Source organism: Rutilus rutilus, assembly GCF_951802725.1.
Source record: "Rutilus rutilus genome assembly, chromosome: 2".
Classification (NCBI taxonomy): domain Eukaryota; kingdom Metazoa; phylum Chordata; class Actinopteri; order Cypriniformes; family Leuciscidae; genus Rutilus; species Rutilus rutilus.
This window is the reverse complement of record NC_140210.1, coordinates 33326143-33345114: the sequence shown is the minus strand read 5'-3', so window position 1 is coordinate 33345114 and position 18972 is coordinate 33326143. Positions and strand designations below refer to the sequence as shown.

At 39.1% G+C, this 18972-nt stretch overlaps 1 protein-coding gene across 2 annotated transcripts in view; it reads right to left on the bottom strand.

The window, feature by feature from the left end:
* tenm3 (teneurin transmembrane protein 3) overlaps positions 1-18972 on the bottom strand; it is a 275119-nt gene that overhangs the window by 145804 nt on the left and 110343 nt on the right. Inside the window, exon 1 of one of the 2 annotated variants that reach the window (XM_084399639.1) lies at positions 15018-15466. The exons of the other annotated variant lie outside the window; for it this stretch is intronic. The gene's annotated coding sequence lies outside the window, so the exon portion shown is untranslated. Of the gene's footprint in view, positions 1-15017; positions 15467-18972 lie in introns of those variants that run through there. 2 annotated transcript variants of the gene reach the window in all.

Below are 18972 nucleotides of genomic sequence, written 5' to 3'. Positions count from 1 at the left end.
GACATTTCCTCTGCAGATTGGGAATAATGAAATGAAAATGGTCAAATGTGTAAAAGCTGAGAGTATTACACTTTAATTGATAGCTGAAAGCATAATAAAATTAGCCAAAATATTGTTGGATTGTACAAAAGGTGTTCAAATTCTGTGGGCCTGGTAATGGCTTCACTGTTACAATGCATCCATTTCACTAAGCCAGGTTGTATAAAAAAAAAAAAAAAAAGGAAATAAAATCTAGGCTGAATTTGATATTATAAAAAATTCAATGGTATCCACAATTGTTTGGTCTTTTTGTCTGTGTCTGTGAGGAGTGAGAAGTCAAAGCGTGAAGCCGCTCTCTAACAGTCTCATCTGAGATGGCATTCATAGCTCAGTGCTCAGTTTCACTAATTGTGGGATTAAAAATAACCTGATCCTGCAATCCATCTCTCGGCTGCTTCTTTTTTTTTTTTATAGCTCCTTGTCTTTCTTTCCCACATCCTCTTTTGGAAGAAGAGTAAAGAAGAAGAAATGGTGACTACATTTCATAAGAATCTTCTCCACATAGACGCGTAGACAATCCCGCAGTTGAAATCGAGAGCCCAAAATATTTCATCACCTCAGAAGAGAATGAAAGCCAAGACATCTGGGGATTGTTCCATGAGAGCCCCTCAAACGCTGCCGAGGTGCCACGGCAGACGCCATCAGGAATGATTCCTTCTCTGTTCCCTTTCCTTCTTTTTCCAGTTTGCAGCCGAGCATTTGTCATTCCATCATCCCTTCATCTGTTCTATCTCTGTTCTGTCATTACCCGTGTCCCGCGGGCTGACTTTTGGCTATTGTTGCCAGACACCAGATTGGATGGAATGCTTGCAATGTCAGCAGAAGTGTGGAGTTTTTTATTTTTTTTACATACAAACTGTGCCTTTCGGTCTGTTGAAGATGATAGTTCATCTGGGCAAAAGGTTTTTTCCCCTCCACACTGCTAGTGACCCATGAATTGTATGAAGTAAAACCACTACGGAAAGGGCTGTGTTCAATACGACGATACAGCTGCTTCTGTATCGATTCCGCAGCGGTGGACCATGCTTAATTTAAATACAAGAACAGCATTTAAAATAGTGTGAAAATGTGCTGAAATTAATGATTACAATATAATATATAGGCTAGAACAAGGCAGTTGGTAACAGTGATGTTACCAACTCCTAGCTGAGAAAGACAATGTAGCTCTTCAGTGGTGAAGATATTCTATTGATAAAAATTGCATGGACACTTTGAGAAGTTTCTGTGTTGCGGAATGTTTCTGTGTGCACGCAGCACTATCTGTGTGAGCATGAGCTATAGTGAAGAAAGCGCATTAGTTTAGAATGTAGAGAGTGTTAATTTGTGCAATGTAAAGATGATTGTATTAATAGATTGAGTACATTACAATATAAATGTAATAGAATGAGTCCATTATTAATTATGAGCTTCAAAATATTGTACCTGGTGGAGAGTGCCCAATGTTAACATGAAACCTATGCCATTGCCTATTGTTATACAGTGCTACAAAGGCCCTTCATAACGCACAGGGAAAGCTGCTCTGCCTATAGTTAGCGATGGCTCTATAGTTGTCACGGTGTGGTGTGGTGCAGAAGAAGAATCAAAAGTTCCAATGCAAACTTTTACTCACAATATAAATCATACAGGTACATCGAAGACGGGCAGAAGGTTCACACACACTTAATACGACGTAGATCGGACCGTGAACAAGGCAACATACAGGGCTTAAATACATAGGGAAACGAGACACAGCTGACAAGACTAACGAGGAAACAGGTGTGACAGATGGACTAATGAGGGTTACCGTGGAAACAAATGAGTGGCGGGAAAACAGAACAAAGGAAGACATGTGACTAATGAAACAAGACTCGGACAGAAACGCAACTGCGACAATAGTATGCGGTGTACTAAATTCTGCTGAGGTGAAATTTAGCGCATACCCGTATAGTGATACCATCTGTTACCGGCAAAGTGTGAAATCCCGGTATTGTATAGAATGCCTAGGTAATGTATAGAATTAGGTAATGTATTTTTGCCAAAAACCATCAGGCATTCTATACATTGCCTAGGCATTCTATACAATACCGGGATTTCACACTTTGCCATGGCCTCTGTATCGAAACATGTATCATATTGTGACCACTTTTCATAGACTTTTTAGAGGCAGCATTAATGCAATAATCTCTTATGCTTTTAGTTATATAAAATAAAAATAATAAACAAACAAGCAAAATAATAACACATTTCATGCATTCATTTGGATAAACGTACACTGATTGCAACAAAACTATTAGGGGAGGGGAGGGGAGGGGAGGGGAGGGGAGGGGAGGGGGGGGGGGGGGGGGGGGAAATGCTATTTCATGCATACTGAGTTTTTTACACTGTTAAAGAGTTGGATTCCCATGCTAAACATGGACAAAGTTTCAAAAATTAAGTTGTACGTTTGATGGAGTATTTCTGTGCCAAAAATACTCCTTCCGGTTTGTCACAAGTTTCGGAAAGTTTTTTTCGAGTATGGGTGTGTGTGACGTCAGATGGGGCGGAATTTCCTTATACGGGTCCTAAGGGCACTTCTCCCGGGAAAGGGCGCGCGCGCACCCGTAGACCAGAGCGAGAGAGCGAAAGCAGTACGCCCATCAAAGAGCTGTGCTCGGCTTTAGGGAAGTCATCGGCTGCGCTGCCCAGTTCGACGCCGGATTTGCAGATCTTCTAATGCTTAAGGATGGAGCAGTCCCAACGATAAAGGTTCACGGTCGTGCGTTGGAACCGCAGGCGGTGAGTAAAACTGCTTCAAATGTCTGTGTGTTGTTAGCTATCGCGTAAGCACAGCAAGTAAACAACATGATCACGTTTAGTTAATGTTGTCGTGATTCTTTCGCTCCGCCCACAAGGCACTAGGGCTGTGCCATATCATACCGTCCACGATAATACCGGTATAAATTTTTACATGATAAAAAAGCATCATATCGCGATATCACTGATATAGCAAGGCAATGACATATGGCACATTACGTTCCCTAGCACGCACAAAAACAACAGCTGTCTGAGCGCGAGAGCAGCAAGTCAGCCTCCAATGACGATCAAATCAATAATTTAAAAACTTTCTCCAAGACGCAATTTTACCAACCGGGTGAGTGTTCAGCGGCGCCGCGTCTTCTCTCTCTCGCTCTCAAAATGGGCTGCACAAGTCAAGCGTCGATACAACACTCGTGTTTAGCAGTCAGGACATGACGGTTACTTGCATCGTAACTAAAGCTGACCATTTTTACTTCTTTTTAAGTCTTATCAGTTTAAACATTTGCGATTTTAAACTATTCAGTACTCTCGCGCGCTCTGTTTACTCTGCGTGCATACATACAGTAAAGCCGTCTCACAAACAGCTCGCGAGTAACAAAAGTTATTTTTCGCGGATTATATCGCTTTAACGGGGGGGAAAACACGCAAAATTGTATAAAAATGCCTGTCATGGTTAGTATATTCATAAACAGTCGGTTATGTCTGAAATAAGCATAAAACGCGTGTGACAGTGTGACAGCAGAGAATGTCTAATATGGCGAGAAGTTTCACTCTCACTACACTTCCGGCTTCTGAACTGGTTGCAGTTCCACTCTGATTCCATATGAGGGCGCTCACAGGACGAGTGCAGAATGAATGGAGGTCAATGGCGGTATACCCCTCAAAATACACTTTTCTCAGGATATAATTTTTTGTCTAGTAATTTGAATGTTGTATTCGAAAGGAGATGCAAAGAAATTACACATTGCTGGGTGTTAGATTTTTTAGAGTCACTTATTTGCTTTAAAAAAGTCTTTCAAAGTGTCAATGACGTCAGAAAGCTGACGTCATTAGCAGAATGCTAGCGAGTTATGGGCAACAACAACTCAACCTGTAAGAAATCAAAACGACATAAGTACTCGTTCATTCAACTTTCGACCTAAAACCCATGTTGAACTTGCAAAATCTACAATCAGATCTGAGATTTCTCAACGGCAATCGGGTGAAAGAGACAAATTTAGCCGTCTAGCCCCATTGACTCCCATTCATTTTGCACTCATGGCGAGCGCCCCCAGTGGAACTCTGGTGGTACTACAACCAAAATTCGGTACAATAGGGCTTAATAGGGAGTGGACAGGCTCTCCGTAGACGGGCTCTGGTGACAGTCAGTATCATGAAAACAGTAATGGATCCGGGCACTAGCTCTAAAAGTGACAGCAACCATATGTCTGTCATTAATGTTGTAAGTTAGTCAAAACTACAAAAGATAGCTTTCATTGTAAGGAATCAGAATTAATATCCTATGTATTTAATTTAGTCAGGACTCAGGACTATCAGTGTTATTTTACATTTGATTACCTTATTCAGTTTCTGTAGCATTTCTGAATACTAGTGTTAGACCTACCCAAAAACTTTTCTCTTTATTTGTATCTTTATTATTTTGTATATATTTTTTGCTACTTTTTTCAATTTAATTCAAAGATTGAAATCAAGCTTCCTTGTGTTGTGTAAAATCTTAAAAACAAAATTACCCAATTGTAAAAACACGAGTGAGCAAACATTTAGGTGAGATAAATGTAATAAAAAAAATTGTCAACTTTTTTTTCTATATCGTCATAAATATCATTATCGCAAATATTCTTGAAATATCGTGATATCATTTTGAGGCTATATCGCCCACCCCTACAAGGCACGCCTCCAGCCGCTCGTTTTTTTCCGGAAAGACTCGGTACAGCCTATCTTTCTTTTATAAATATAATAAAACTAAAGACTTTTTGGAGATATGAAGGATGCAATACTACTCTATAGGTACTCAAGATTAGAGACTCAAGACTGAGTGTTTCACCCCCCCTTTAATGTTTATCTATCTGTCAAATGTACAACCAGTATCATTAATACACTGATGTAATTCCCATGAACCCTAAGAAACACAACAAAACAACATAACATAACATAACATAACAGTTCTTGACAAAAGTAATAACTTGTGGTTCAGTAAATATGTCACATTAATTCAGTTATTGATACTGTTCAGATGTATTCTATGTTTTTCATAAAAAAAAAACAAAAAAAAAACACATTTATAGTTATTTACTAAAAATAACAGGCTCAGAAGAGCCGTTTGTTTGGAAATCTGTCTACACTGGTCACAGTGGGTTTCACACTGTAGATTCAGTGGTGTAATGGCGCCATTAAATAGAAGTGTTAGAGTATTCTAGTATGGTGATTTGTCAGCATCAGTGGAACGCAATGCACGTTTGAGGACTAAGGGAGAGAATTAACAGGACACAACATGGAAATCATTACAACGTTAAAAAAAGGTACAGCACCAAGTAACAACCATATGAAACCATTGGACACAGTTTAAGGGTGGACCGGTCAGCTCTGCATTCGGACTTGCAGTAATTAATGTGGTATAAAGAGTATACACATTTTTTTATGCTCTTGTAAGCTATTTATAACGAATGCCTCTTCCTTAGAGATAATTTGCTGACTAAAAGAAGATGTATTGAAACAAACAACCTTGAGAAGGTCAGCTGGTCTCTAGATAAGCCTTTGCTGTGCATTAACGTGCATATTTTAATAATAGCAATAGTTTGTGATCTATCCACCTATCTGTCTGTCTTTTTCTGTTCACATTGAAGTTTCAAATTAAAACAGAAAATAATTTAAAATCATTCCGTTCTTTTTAAAGAATTGAATTAACTAGATTATCTAAAATATACATTATATACATATATTTTCTTTTTTCTCTTCGATGAAAAATATGTAAAATTATATATACCATTATCATGACATTCAATTACTCATACCGGGATCTTGCCACCCCATTTCTAAGGTTGAAATACACTGCTTAATTGCTCGTCTAAATTTAATTCCTAGCAGAATATTTGCCCTTAATGATGCAGAAGGAAACAGCACATTTGTGATTTAAACCTCATATACACACTCCTCTTTTCTCACCAACAACTGTCTCCAAATGCCAGGCTACTTTCAAAACATGAATATCTTCAAGAACAATAACTTCAAGAATAACGTCATGCTGTTGGAAAGGGGAAAAAACGGCTACTCACCCCACAAAGGCATTTTGGGGATGCGTGTGTATTTGAGTGTGAATGTGTAATAGTCTTAGAGTTAGGGTTAGTTGCTCATCATGTGGAAAGGGAGATTTAGTTAAATGCGGTGTTCACTCCTATTGAGGGTTTATGATAATATTCAGCGGTTGTCTCTGTAGGGTAGTGTGGGCGAAAACTTTTGGCTACACTTTCTGCCGCACCCTGTGCGGTAAAGCTGTGTGCAGCAAGTTGTGGACACGTTAACCCAATGGGGTTGTGATGTTCATTCTAGCCAAATGCTCTTATGTTTGTTTGCCTTCATTTTCTGTAATGAATTATGCTGAAATGAATCTATTTTAGAAGGAACAAGTGCAGCCATTAAAGCCAGTTCTACTGCTGCTTTAGCCTCAACATTCTCTCGGAAAAACAACTTGAAAGACTATCTTTTTAGATTCATGAAATCATGTTTCATTCTCAATTACTGTAATTGTAAATGGTAAGCATTGCAGATTGCTCCCTGGTCTTATAAATCGTTATTATTTCTTGCCCAGCATGACTAGAAATGTCATGAAATGACATCATCCTCATTTTTTAGTCTCCCACAGAGCTCAGAAACAAGATAACAGATAACAGCCAATTTCTGCATCATCTCACCTACTTGAATGACATCATTCAACAACAAACTACTAGGTTACTGAAGTCAATCCAGATTATATGTATATGAATGCATTAAACAAAAGATACAGTAAAGACATTTATATATATATATATATATATAAAAAAAAAAAAAAAAATTATATGCATCAAAGAATCCTGAAAGAATATCAAGCAGCAGAACCATTTTTGGTAACACTTTAGTTTAGGGTCCAATTCTCACTATTATTTAGTTGCTTATTAGCATGCATATTACTAGGATATTGGCTGTTTATTAGTACTTCTAAAGCACATATTATTGCCTTATTCTGCATGACCATATTCTACATATCTTATTCCTACCCAATATCTAAACTTAACAACTACCTTACTAACTATTAAAAAGCAGTTTATTGAGGCAAAAGTCGTAGTTAATAATTAGTTAATAGTGAGAATTGGACCCTCATCTAAAGTGTGATAATACTTTCAACTGTGATAATAATAATAATAATAAAATATCTGAGCACCCAATCACATATTAGAATGATTTCTGGAATGATTAGAAGGATCATGTGACACTGAAGATTCGAGTAATGCTGCCTAATATTCAACTTTGTCATCACAGGAATAAATTACATTTTCAAATATATTTAAATAGAAAACCGTCATTTAAAACTGTAATAATATTTAACAATATTACTCTTTTTTATGGATTTTTTTCTATCAAATCAATGTAGCCTTGGTGAGCATAAGTGATTTATCTTACTGACCCAAAACTTAAGCAGTAAAATATATAATAATAATAATAATAAAAAAAAAAAAAAAAAAATGCAGTGTATACATTTTATATACACATTTGTATTACATCATAAAAACTTAATTTATTATGAAATGTATTATAAAAAATAAAAATAAATCTGAAAAGCTGTCTTTTAAACATCTCCTTTAAACCACTAGTATGTCTTGCACTACACTGTATTTGAGCAGAACAAGTGTTGCATGTCAAAACACTGTCCAACGGTTTATAATGTGTGTTATGTAAATGCCCCCTTAAGAAAAGTGTCTGATAAGGGTTAGTTGAACCCGACATCAGTCTAATTATCTGTTATAGGCCAGTGGGATAAATGGAGGTGATATTGTGTGCATCAGCAGCAGTAAGAAACTTTCATCCTCACTGACAAACAACATTAGCAAACAAAGTGGAACAAACCTCAAAATGTGCTGACCAGTTGAGGTAACCACATGGGAGAACATTACCACCCATCTTTTGCTTCCCTTTTAAAATGGAGGCTGCTTTCTTTAATGAAGGGGAAAATATTTAAGTGGTCTTTTTCTGGAGCTATCAAAAGACCCTCTTTTTCAGCATTGGACCAGCAGGAGTGCCCAGCTGAATTCAAATGGCAAGAAAGAAAAAGAGAGTGAGAAAGATACTCTGTATGTGTGTACACACACACACACACACACACACACACACACACACACACAAACAGAGCAGAGAGAGAGAACGGGCATCTGAGACTAAAATGGCCAGAGGCAATGACTTTTGTTTTCTGAAAATCCAATCACTCTGATATTGGTTTTATCATTCTCCATTGTATCAAGTAAATTGCTGCAACATAATTATATGGTGGTCAGAACTAAATAACCAGTGTTTAGATAGAGCTGCAATAATTACATCAAATATGCCACAATATGAGGCGTTACAATTGGTTCTGTTTTGTAAAATGATATTCCAAATAAAAACACTTTGAGAAGGGGAGAAAATGTAAAAAATAAATAAAAAATGCAGCTAAGAAAATGGCTGCTTCAATGCCTTTTTGCCAGCCAACTGAGCTGACTGAGGTTCGAACAAACAATAAATACCCAGCTACATAAAAAAGGTCAGCGCAGCATTATGTTACTACAAAAGATGAAAGAGAGAAAGAGAGAGAGAGAGAGAGAGAGAGAGGGAGGAAGAAAAAGAGTGTGAGAGAGAGAGAGAGAGTTTGATTTATATAGCTGCTGGTAGTGAGGGAGGGACAGCACTAACTACAGTTCCACTGGCTCACTGTCACACATAAACTATCAAAATGACTTTTTCAACCTACAACAAGGACAAACACGCACAAAGGGAGAGTGAACGAGGGAGAAAGACCAGACACTTTAATAAAACTAGTGTTACTAAAAAATACACCATCGTTAATAAAAGTTTAATAAATAGGCATGTTTTTATCCAGAATTCATATTAGGATTGCATAATCACACCTCTCAATCCCTATTCGGACGGGATTAGTCAGGTACATTTTTGTTTTACAGATGCATTTTGTGATTTTAATCCCATCTGAATAAAACATGTTTGTGTTTTTCTCAGACAAAACCTTGGTGAAAAATACAGAGAAAATTCCCTACTGTTTTTCGGCTAAATCAGGCATCCTCTGAGAAATCAAATCCCACAAAAAATAAAAAATAAAATAAAAGAATGTCTGTGATTGTGGCACATTATTATTGTCACAACACTTCTCACTTATTTTTATCCTTCATTAAATACTCTAACTTAAGGTTAGTTTCCTGTCTTTCCTGTCGTCCTGTGCTAGTAGTAGCAGTTAACTTAATTCTTTCCCTTAGTTACATAATTTATAATATTATGTAATTAAGGGAAAAAATGAAGATAACTGCTACTACTGTGATAATATACTTAATCACATACATATACTGTTCAAAGGTTTGGGGTCGATACAATAAAATAAAATAAAAATCTCTTATGCTCACCAAGGCCGCAATTATTTGATAAAAATAGCAAAAACAGTACTTTTATGAAATATTATTACAATTTAAAATAACTGCTTTCTTTTTACATATATTTTAACATTTCATTTATTCCTGTGATGGCAATGCTGAATTTTCAGCAGCCATTATTTCAGTCATCAGTGTCACATGATCTTTCAGAACTCATTCTAATATGATGATTTTCTGCTCAAGAAAAACAGTTGTGCTGCTTAATATTTGTGTGACCAGATCACACCCACAACCAGACACTTTCTATCCTATCCAAACCATCACATTAAAGCAAATTCTGTGTTCATATGTTCCCATTCAAACAGTGTTTATAACACAACACACGATCAGAGTTTGTTCATGACCTTTGTTTCAGTTTCCATTATGGTCCGTGAGCTCTGTTCTGACATCTGACATCATGGACGTTGGAGTGAAAAGAGACTGTAAGGGACAGAAGTAACGTTTCCCGCCCATCTATGACGTTCTACCTACTACAGGGTCTCTCGTCTGTGCGCACCTCAACCCCCCGTGGCGAATTCTGATTTGCTAACACAAGGAGGCAAAGGACATTCCCCTCTCCCTTAAACCCCCTTCAGAAGTGCCCTAGATAGCATCAACATGATGTTCTAGGTCGCATCTATCAGCCCAGCCCGTTCTCTTTGAATCCCATTGACAGTAATGCTCATTTAATCACCTTAATGAGAGCGTGGAACGGAGAGAACAATGATGTGTGGCCACAGTCGTTTAACTGTAGCTCGGATGCTTATGAAATGCCGTCTCTCCTCTTCCGTGTCAGTGTAATCTCGTTTGTAATCTGTTTTACTGCCTTCAGCAGGCACATTCAAAAACCTCTAAACACACTTGCTTGTCTCGCTTCGTGGCGGCTCTGCTTCATTATACATGACTGTGCTGCTTGGTGGATGAGCCATTGAATACTTTATACTCACTAGATATAGTGGCATGTGTTGAAAGAGTTGAAGAGACAGGAGACAGAGAAATGACATCGGGGCTAAAGTGGACATACTATAATCTGGTTAGTCCGAGTCACCTGCTGAAAACCAACGGAGGTGTCGAATTGCTGACAAAGAGATTTTCCTCCCGCCGTCTCCCCGGTAATAAACCAATTTGTGGTACTCCACATTACAGTGCCATCCGCCACTGTGGGGCAACAGCAGAGCCCGGATTTGCACATATATTACAGGTCCTATAGAAAATAGCAGATATATTATGAATATTTACAATAAAAAAAAGCCCAATATGGAGCCAATCTAAACAAAACTGGTAAAAAAAAATAAAAAATAAAAAAACGCCAAACACACTGACCAGTAAAAATACACACATGCAGTTCTGTGCGCTGAAAGTAAATATAAACCGACAGAGATAAACTACAACAGATAACTCCCACAGAGATGAACAAACCCACCTTCGTTTCCCAACAGGGGAGAAATCAATAGGAAAAAAATTTATATTACGCAGCCATTCTTACTATCTTTCGCTATGTGAAGGTTAAAAAGTTTGAAATAGCAAGCATAAATCCCTGTTTTGGCACTGCAAGAGTCAAGCTTGTTTGTTACTGACAATTGGATTAATATAGTGAGTCCCACCTACAGCAGCATTTGTGTGTGTGCATACAAGCATTTGTTGCAAATAGCTGTGTCTCCGGACCCTGACCTCTCTGACCCCTCATTCAGCGCTGACGAATCGCCTTTCTCGTTCTCCCTCAGCAGCCATTACCGGCAGCCTAGAAGCCTCTCTTACTCACTAAGCTGATCACTCTGTCATAGTCCAGCACCCGGCACACCGGAGTCTCACACACACACACACACACACACACACACACACACACCAGCAGTCCATCGCGGACAGCGTAAGGAAAACTAAAATAGAAAACGCCTGTTTTTCAGTGCTTCTGCATCTTTAAAAACAATAAATATTTATAGAATTGTACTATAGTCTATCAACACCGCCACTTGATACCAACGATGATAATAATTAAATTAATTAATTACAAATAATATCAAGTGCCATTAAATAATTGTTATAGTATTTATGTTAAGTGGTGAGCAAGAGCTGATCTGCACTGGACCAAAATGTATCTTTATATAATCTGTTTATTTCTTTAACCTTTATTTTTTATTTAACCATTTTATAATTAATTGCATTATTATTTTAGAGAAGTTAAAACTGAATATACAGATTTTTTTCTCAATGTTAAATCTGTGTGAATTTATATACCCTGTACACATCTAATCTGTGTGTGTATGGCTCTCTGAGTGTGTGTTTGTGTGTGTGTTTGTGTGTGTGTTCTCCAAAAAAATATAGTCACCATGATTTAATTAGGACAACAATAAAAAAATAAATAAAAGGGTTAGAAGCGCCATAAGATCTCCTCTGATATTCCTGAAGATATTTAACTGAATACTTGTTAAAATCTACAGAACATGTTTGATTCTAAATATAGTAAGACTTTGAATCAAAAGGAAAAATATATTCTTCAAAGCCACATTATTACCCTAGGAATATTGCATAACTTATTATATAACAGAAACATAACACACAAAAACATATAAAATAAAATGACCATCCTAAACTAAAATTTGTTTAAATTATATTTTATGTAAGATTGTTAAATGCATATTGGCTGTTACAGTTGCTAAATATACATTTAACTGTAAAATAATTCCTGTAAAGAGGGTATTTTTAATTAAAATAAAATAATAATTTAAAACTTAATAAAAGTTCAAATTATTTTATTTTATTTTTTAAAACCTACAGCTCAGAGAACTTGTTTGAGCACCGAGCTAAAGAATATTTGAGGACGTTGTCTCCTGTAGTTGCTATGGATTTGTCAGTGAGCACGCTTGCGTTTAGATTTTAGTAAATAATAAATATGAAGGTGAAGATTGCCACATTAATAATTCCAAAACTTCCACAAACCAAATTCAGCTGGTTTGTTAGTGTTTGTGTGTGTGTGTGTGTGTGTGTGTGTGTGTGTGTAGGATTTGTCTCTGTTATCAGAGTGGTTGGCTGTGATAAAACAAGAGTTGTGATGAGAAAATAAAACAGATCAATAGTGTCTGGGATGTAATCTGGGTTTACAGTGGTTAGTGCCTCAGCCTTTCTGCTGTCCAGCCGTGGGCCTGACTTCTTCTAGATGTTTCTTCTTTTAGACAGCAGAACGGAGATCCTACCCATCTGGACACCCATTGAGATAAGACTCGCTTATTCCACACACACACACCTCATCTCTACCTCTATTCTTGTTGCTCTTCATTTATCTTAATCTATACGTCTCAGTCACTCGCTTTGTAATTGATGCTATGTTTCTTTCTCTGTGGCAGGGTATTTCGAAATATTTTATTCCATCTTGCTCTCAATACTCTATTCTTATATTATCTACCTTTTAAATGAACCTCTATTGTTCAAAATAAGCAAAAAGAAAATGATAATAAAATCAAACTGACAGCTCTAATAGTTGTTAAGAGACAAAAAAAAAAAGAAAAAGGAAATAGAATGGGCCGCTTATGACGAAAGAGTAGCTGGTACAAAAAATGTCAATCACTCCCTCTCATTCTGTATATCCCACATGCTGCAATTCATTTAAGTTTCATTCAGATCCCCCCCCACCCCCTCATTAATGAGAGAAACATATTTCTGAAGAAATCTTAAAGAAGGCCGAAAGGTAGACGGAGGGCGGAGACGTGAACCGCAAAATTTATTTTTCCATTAAAAGCGCCACATGCGCAGCCTCAACCCAAACCAATTTTTCCCTGCATGAATTAAATATGAGGCTTGGTAATGTTTAAAAGAGCAACTGAGAGACACGCGCCCGCTCAAACGGGCTCCCAATGACCCGATCCGCTTCCCACCTAGGACGTCCAAAACACCCTCCATCATCATCACGTAATAAAAAATAATAAAACAAAAAAATATATGGATAAGAAAATGTGACCTGGCTCGTTTTACAGCACAGTAAATCAGCCTATATTACTGGCTGGTATCAAAGGTAATTTAAACTTTTATTCTTTGAGTAATAGCACCATCTCCAGTAATGCACTCCATCAGCAAGATTACTGCACACATTGAACATATATCACACAAGGCAAAAAAAAAAAAAAAAACCCTCCTCTGGTTGCTAGGAGATCTCACCACATTTTTAAGAGACAGAGAGAGAAATAGGGAGACACGGGAGTATGAAGTGAGGGTGGGGGTACAGAAAGAGAAGATGGCTTTTTCCATTTCTTTTGTTATGTTTCTCCCATGAAAAAAAGAATAAAAAAACAAAAAAATAATCAAACCATCCGTTTCCTTTTGCTCCCAAATCAGTTTTCTGTTTGGAATCAGAGGAGACGAGCATGATCATAAATCAGATGTGAGCCTGATACAGGGTTTAAAGTGGAACCATACACTAACGCCTGCTGCAAAAGGGACATTAAACACCTCCGCACATGGCCTCCGACTCAATAGCCAATCTGACAGCTTATTCCTCATGGCGTTGGGGTCAGAGGCTCTGCGTTGCATTTGATACACACAGCGGACCACTTTTTCCTCTTCATTTCGCTTTTACGTGTGGAGCTCCACAACTCAAAAATCACTTGACGTTCTGAAAAGTGCAGGAGAACTTAAGCCACAGCAGATGAATGTGCAACGAAACACACTCTCGCACACACATTTGCAACTCACTTCCACATACAATGGAAAAACAAACAAGGAGATAACAAAAAGTGGTGAGACTCTCAAGAGTGTTAACTAAATGACTATCCTGCACATATCCGCACATCGATCAAAGGCTTTTCTGACCAAAACCTGTAATTACACTTTTCAGAAGGGTGCGGATATCAGATCTATCGCCATCCATCAAGCGGGCCGGGCGAGCGGACAGCGCGAGTGGTTCAATTGAAAAGGTAGCAGAGCGTGCAAGAAATTCCACGCTGAAGCTGTTTCCAATTAGCAGCACTGTAAATGTCTATTGTGGAGCGGCGGCACGCAGCAGTCACACAAGCCTCCGCTCCCTGTCTGTCCCCCTCGAAGCTAATCAAAAATTAACTGAGAGGGAAAATATGAGCAAAAGGGCATGTAAACGAATCGGCTAATTGAGAGTGTGTTCAGAAGCACCGCGATCAAGGCGGCTCACAGAGGACGTGATTTTCAGAAATGACGCACTGCCTTGTAGCATCCTATTATTTTTGAGACAATTAATTTTGAATGCAAATAGTGTTGTTAAAAAAAAAAAAAAAAAATCATAATAAAAGCAGTGATGACAAAATAAAGCTTTGGAGTGTGTGTCTTAGTATTTCTGTCTAATTCAAAATAGCTGACTGATTTTAGGACTCAAACAATTCAAATTGCAGAACTACAACAGATACATTAGACTCAATAGTCACTAAATGATCTCGCAAACTAGCACACAAGCACATGTCTAGACCATTAAGATAAAGACAAAGAGAAATCAGACAAGAGTGTGAGAGAAGCAGTGTGCGCAACAAGAATCGGACAGCAGAACAGTACAATATATGAGCATGCATTGACGGGGGGAGGAAGGGGGTGGTGTTCAGATGTTACCTTGGTCAGGGCTCCTCCAGTGATGACCTGAAGGGTTAAAATGAACCCCCCACTCCAGGGCTGTAGAGGGTCATCAAGACTCAGCACAGAATACTTAACGTCCTTTTCCCATTCCACACGCACACAGCCGTTCACACACACTCACACATGCACGGCAGCCAGACCTGCGTGCGGCACATATAAGATCTGTGTCCCGGTGTTCCCACTGTAGAGCGAAAACTCAAGGTGAAAACACCCCCCAGAAAAATAAAAGATGAAAAACGCAGGATGACAGCTGACTCAACGGACGCGGTTGGTCACAGAGAGGTTAAAGAAGCATCATGCGGTCTGATTATCTCTGTTTCTAACACTCTGCGCTGTTGCTGCTTTTTTTCTCTCTCTCTCTCTCTCACTCTCTCTCTCTCGCTCACGCGGAGTCTGTGCTGTTCGCAGAGGCTTGCTGATGCACTGGGAAGTTTGCAGTCCTCGATGGAGCCCCCGTCACGCATGGCTGGTCCCGGCACACGCTATTGGCCGAGTCTCTGTCAATCCGATACTCAGGGGGTGGAGACAGCGGTAGAAGTGGGAGGGAATAGGAGGGGTTTCGGAGCTGCATTAACCATTTGGAAGCCAAAAGAACTGTTCTTTCTCCAGTCACCCCCCTGGATGTGCGTGCGCACACACACACACCTTCAACACAAACACAGACTCCCTGGGTCTGCAGCTGTTAATGCTGCTGTTGAGGGGGAACAAGAAAGCCCACCTTGACACAGTTCTTTCCTTCTTAAGTTTCAGTCCTGCTATTCTTCTATAAACGCTCTCCTTTTCCTCAAACACACACACACGCACATCTGCATAATCAATTCAGAGTAACAACTACAAAAACGATAATCCTGTATTTTTTCCTCAAACAAAAGATGCTTTACAGTTAACAAAAAAGCCTCTATTTGTGCATTTGTTGAAAGCCCAGCAACTAATTGTAATTATTACAGCAACAATTGTCACTGATTACACTTTCAGTCTTTTCCTGACTCAAATCGAGGAAATCATGCAAAACAAGAAGAGAACACTTCCAGGGTCCAGTGGCCCATAATAAAAAGCACAAGTGAAAGTTTGAGGGCTATTTTGTTTGATTTAGGAGCATGGCTGGCAGCGGGTCCGGTGTGAACAGAACGTATTTGTGCATAAATGCATGACTTTATGATCACCCCCTACGGGCATGTTTCAGGAGAGGCCATTAGCTTTTCTACTCCACTGAGAGAGGCCGAGGACCCCTACATTTCTATGCAGAATAACTATTTTTTAGCTTTCTGACAAGTATTTTGCACCGGCCATTAATAAATAATAAAGTATTGTTCTGGACGTCTGTGTCTCGGGGTTCTATTGGCTCTACTCGACATGTGAGAATGTGGGCAATTGATGTGGCAATCTTCAACTTTCTAATTATTATTTGCTGAAAAGCAAGTGCCAATTTAAAAGAGCGATAAAGTCCTTCACTAAATATATTCTCTCAGGCATTCTGCCATTTATCTTACCAAATTGATTATCAATGTTCTATGTGTATAAATGTGCAGTCTAAAAGAACCAAATGTACTTGTTTTAGTTTATTAGTTCAAGTTTATTAACTAAGTTAAGGAGAAACATGTTTAGATAATCAAACCAAATACAACGAGAGGAAGCCTAAATATATAGCCGTCTCTCACTTCTTTCCCACAGTTTTCCAGCATCCCTCTGCCACCCCAACTCCTCACTCTCGGCTGGTTCCGATTTGATGTTATTATCAATGTTGAAAACAGCTGTCCTGCTTTTGTGGAAACCTGAGTACTTTTTTTTTTTTTTTGGGATACTCTGATGATATAAAGTTAAAATTACAGAATTGATTCCAAACATAAATCTTTTGTAACATTGTGAATGCCTTTGCACTTTTGATACATTTAATGCATACTTGTTGAATAAAAGGGGAAAAAAATCATACTGACCCCAAACTTTTGAATGATAGTGTATAGAGAGAGAGAGAGAGAGAGAGAGAGAGAGAGAGAGAGAGAATCTGAAATACAATTGCAAAAATGCATTTTTAGTTTTAGAAGTATGGCTAGTGTTTGTCATCACAATTAGCTTTCTGTTAACTTGTCTATTTATACAGACACATGTGATATGATCCTACACCAGATTATACCTCATCTTTACATCTTAAAGGATCTGTAACAAGACACCTTGGAGATACATGCAAATACACACAGGGTTATGAAGAGGGCGATCAATGCCTATTTAAAAAAAGGACTCATTAAAGCCGTGCACGTGGAGAGCTCGGAGCGGCCACGACACATCACAGAAAGTGTGACTCAACAATTGCTCTCTTTAATGATCGCTGTAATCTAATTCTAAACGCTCCCATCTCTCTGCATGCACATGTGTATAGGATTTGATAGCAGACGTGTTTTTTTAAATTACGTTTTTTTTTCATGCCTCTCTGCTCCACTTGCTTTTGCATTACAATGCAGATTGCACTGTTTGTGGGGTGAGAGGGAAAGGAGGATACTTTTTTTTTTTTTCGTTCAACTGTTCGTTGCGTTCAAAGCTCTACGGATAAACTTGCTCGGCCGTATGAGAGCATACGTGCGGTTTCTGCTTACCATAAATGCCTTCACACAGTTGTGTTGTGTTCAGGCCTGGCCAAACCACACAATCCCTGACTTTAGACAACAATGCAAAATCTGCTTCATATCAATCTAGAAGTAAATGAGTTGAAAAACACTGTTGAATACAGGCACGCCCCGCTAAGCTTGACTTTAGCACTGTACAGAGTTTATGTACGCGCTGGTTTGTGGAGCTCGCCGCCGGATCATTAAGTTGCAAATTAAGCATAGTTGCAGAGAGCGGACGAGTATATCCATCAGTCAGTGAAGTGTGACGGCCTGCCATCACGGAGAACACAGATCCTACCGTCCGCTAATCCGCCCGGGGTGTCTTCTCCTCTCTAGTGTCCCCAGGTACTGCACTTAACATTCAATTTTTATTCCTATTTGCTTGCTTATTTGACTGTCTTCCAGCTATGCCAGCTATTTACCATCTCCGAGAAGGTAGTGTAATGAGGTAAACAGTCCACTCCACGGTGACAGTGTTTCGTAGCTGCGGAGGGGGGAGATTGACACGGCCGATGAGGAGAACTGGAGAATGACTGACAGCTGATGGTGATTCGTCGAGGGACGACGACAGGTGTGTATGCTAATGCGGGTCACGAATGTACAGCGGGACCTTCCTCTATTACATTCTCTTTCTTTTTCACTCTCTCTGCCTCATTCTTATATTCCCACTGATGCCCCCACAGAGCACACCATGAAAAAAAGAGGGCTGTTTGCTCACAACGTGCCAGTCGCAGCAGCCCCCGGTGAATACAGCACCCCGCCAGCGCTCTTAAGCCACAGCGCAAACAAGCCACATGCACGCATGCTGTTTGAACTTTCTCCTACAGTTGCAACTCATCTCTCTGTGTCTTCTGGGTCTCGCTGTCTCTTTTTTGTCTTTCTTTCCTTAATATACACAGACACAGATATTATACTTGATACTTATTTATGGCCTGGCAGAAGTGTTACCCAAATTCCCCAGCCCCCCTGGCCCAAGCCTGATCAGTAGGCTGTACCCTACCAAACCCCCCCTCCTCAAAAAAAAACAACAACTCTGGTTGTGTCCTCTGACAAGGCAGCTACGGTGTGCTCTATTTAAAAACAAACACCAACAAAAAGCAAAGTGTATACTGTGTGTGACTTTAATAGGTATTGGTGGTCAAAACCCCACAGCCGTCCCCTGTGGACAGTGGTCTGCGTGGGGTGCGAGTTCAATAAGAGGTCAGCATCAATCAGAGGACATGTCACTTTGTTTCCAGACCCGACTCTATGCTGACAGGCCCGAAAGCCAAATGTAAGACAGGGCGTGACCTTGGAGGTCATGTGGGGTCAAGTGACTTTGGGCTTGAGGA